This window comes from Pristiophorus japonicus, chromosome 23 (genome assembly GCF_044704955.1).
Source record: "Pristiophorus japonicus isolate sPriJap1 chromosome 23, sPriJap1.hap1, whole genome shotgun sequence".
Lineage (NCBI taxonomy): Eukaryota > Metazoa > Chordata > Chondrichthyes > Pristiophoridae > Pristiophorus > Pristiophorus japonicus.
In genome coordinates, this window is record NC_091999.1 from 62,558,668 (window position 1) to 62,561,840 (window position 3,173).

Here is a 3,173-nt window from a genome sequence, read left to right on the forward strand (position 1 = left end):
TCTATCTCGCTCTCTGTCTCTACCTGTTTGTCGGTTTGTCTCTGTCTCTCAATGTGTCTGTCGACTTCTCATGGTGTCCAGTTCTGTTCACAGCTCGATTCCTGCTGTGACAGCGGTGGTACACATCAGTTCCTCGTTAGTGTAGTGGTGAGTATCCCCGCCTGTCACGCGGGGACCGCGATTCAATTTCCCGACGGGAGGCAGTTGTTTCAAAATGTAGAATTTTACTTCTGTTTCTTGGTAGAGATATATATTAATAATTGCAGCTTGGGTTCTTCCCCACTCCTGGTTTCTATTTAATTTAACACGGATTTCCTCCCATTCTGATCAGTGATGTCCGATTTTCATCTGTTGAATCAGCAAATTTCTGTAACTATGTGACACTCTGAACCGATAATGAAATGAAATTGTGAAATGTGTCTGTGTCGCTGGGTCTCTGCCTCTCTCTCTCTCTTCACAGAGCTTTGTATGTGTTTGTATGTTTGAGTCTTCGTCTCTCTCACTCTGACTCACTCTGTCTGTCCCTGTTTCTCCGTTTGTCTCAGTCTCTCAATCTGTCTCTTTCTCACTGTGCCCACGTCTGTTCCAATGGGATTCTCTCAGATTCTTTGACTGACTGGCTCTCTCCTTCCGATCATTTCGGTCTGTCCATGTCTTTGCCTGTCTCTGTTAGTCGCTGCCTCGAACCTGAGAAGTATTTCCATCATTTTCTGTTTTAGTCTCTATCTCTCTCTCTATCTGTCTCTCTCCTTGTCACTGACTTTATCATTGTCTTTCTCTCACTCTTTCTCTCTCTCTCTTAATAGATCACACACACATATCTCAGTCTCTGTATGTGTTTGAGTCTTTTTCTCACCCAATCTGCCTCTCCTTCTCAGTCTCACACTTTCTGTCTCTCGTTGTCTCTATCTCGGTGTCTGTCTCTCCGTGTTTCTCGGTTTGTCTCTGTCTCTCATTGTGTCTGTCGACTTCTCATGTGTCCAGTTCTGTTCACAGCTTGATTCCTGCTCCGACCGAGTATGTACCCGTCAGTTCCTTGTTGAGACAGGTGATTATCTCCGCTTGTCACGCGGGAGACCGGGGTTCAATTGCCCGACGGGGAGGCAGTTGTTTCAAAACGTTGTATATTACCCCTGTTTCTTAGTAGAGACACATATTAAAAATTCCAGAGCTATATCGAACTGTAAAAATACTGGTAGAGGAGTTTGCCTCTTCCAGATTTTTAGCAAACGGAGACTTTTTCAGGATTCTTTGGCCGTCTGCTGCAGAGATGGATGACTGAGTTTTTTCTGAGTAGCGTTTAAAAAGTCAGCGACACAGTAGTCGTGGCCGAGTGGTTAAGGCGATGGACTAAAAATCCTTTGGGATTTTCCAGCGCAGTTTCGAATCCTGCCGACTACAATTCTCAGCATTTTTCATTCTATTTCACAATTTAACCAGTTCTCTGCCAAACTGATCATGAGATAAATTGAATAACGTCCCACACCTTTCAACACTGACATTTGTTTCTCATTTTTATTAATCTGCAATATTCACGATACATCCGTTTTAAAAATCTCAAAAATCAATCAAAGTTGCGACAGTGATTCAGCCTGTCTATCTGTCGAGATGTCTAAGGCATCTGTGCATTCCCGTTGGTACGTGTAAATTTTTGGTTATGTGTGTGTATGTCTCTGTGTCTGTCTATCTCTATTTTTTCTCTGTGTATGTGCAACTGTCTGTCGAAATCATCACCATGAATTTGGTATGTCCTGGAACTTATAAAGAGGACTTGGGGAAAATAATACGGTTGTGAACTTTTGTATCGGCTTTGGTTCAGTGGCAGCATTCTCGACTGAATCAGAAATTTGTGTGTTCAAGTCGCACTCCTTGGACTTGAGCTTATCATCTTGGCCAACACTCAAGTGCAGCACTTGGGTAATTTTGCAATGTTGAAGCTGTTGACTTTCGGATGAAATGTTAAATTGAAGCTCCGTCTGCACCCTCGGGTGGATATGAAAGGTCCCAGAGCATTACTCGAAACAGAGTAGGAGAGTTGCCCCCGTGTCAATATTCCGACACATGTTCGTAAATGCTCACTTAAAGACGATGTGCATGTGTTTGTATGTGGGATTGGGGTTGAAGCCCAATTTGTCACAGAGACAGAATCCAAGCTCTCACAGGGCCAGGATAGCCGAGTGGTAAAGCCGTTGGCCTTAAACTTAAAAGGGTTTTTGCAGCGTGGGTTCTTCCCCACTCCTGGTTTCTATTTAATTTAACACAGATTTCCTCCCATTCTGATCAGTGATGTCCGATTTTCATCGGTTGAATCAACAATTTTCAGTAACAATGTGACACTCTGAACCGATAATGAAATGAAATTGTGAAAGGTATCTGTGTCGCTCGGTTTCTGCCTCTCTCTCTCTCTTCACAGAGCTGTGTAAGTGTTTGTATGTTTGAGTCTTCGTCTCTCTCAGTCTGACTCACTCTGTCTGTCCCTGTTTCTCCTTTTGTCTCAGTCTCCAAATCTGTCTCTTTCTCACGGTGCCCACGTCTGTTCCAATTGGATTCTCTCAGATTTTTTGTCTGACTGGCTCTCTCTTTCCCATCATTTCGGTCTGTCCATGTCTTTGCCTGTCTCTGTTAGTCCCGGCTGTAACCTGAGAAGTATTTCCATCATTTTCTGTTTTAGTCTCTATCTCTTTCTCTCAATCTGTCTCTCTCCTTGTCACTGTCTTTATCATTGTATTTCTCTCACTCTTTCCCTCTCTCTCTTAATAGATCACACACACACATCTCTGTCTCTGTATGTGTTTGAGTCTTTTTCTCACCCAATCTGCCTCTCCTTCTCAGTCTCACACTTTCTGTCTCTCGCTGTCTCTATCTCGGTGTCTGTCTCTCCCTGTTTGTCGGTTTGTCTCTGTCTCTCAATGTGTCTGTCGACATCTCATGGTATCCAGTTCTGTTCACAGCTCGATTCCTGCTCCGACAGAACAAATACATGTCAGTTCCTCGTTAGTATAGTGGTGAGTATCCCCGCCTATCTCGCGGGAGACCGTGGTTCAATTCCCCGACGTGGAGGCAGTTGCTTCAAAACGTTGAATTTTACTTCTGTTTCTTGGTAGAGATACATATTAAAAATTCCAGAGCTATATCGAACTGTGAAAATACAGGTAGAAGAGTTTGCCTCTTCC

General features: G+C 43.6%; 1 non-coding gene across 1 annotated transcript; it reads left to right on the top strand.

Moving 5' to 3' along the window:
* The first annotated feature begins 1,319 nt into the window (after positions 1–1,319).
* Positions 1,320–1,401, top strand: trnaf-aaa (transfer RNA phenylalanine (anticodon AAA)). Its single transcript has one exon. It is a non-coding gene; the product is annotated as a tRNA-Phe (tRNA).
* The last annotated feature ends 1,772 nt before the right edge of the window (positions 1,402–3,173 follow it).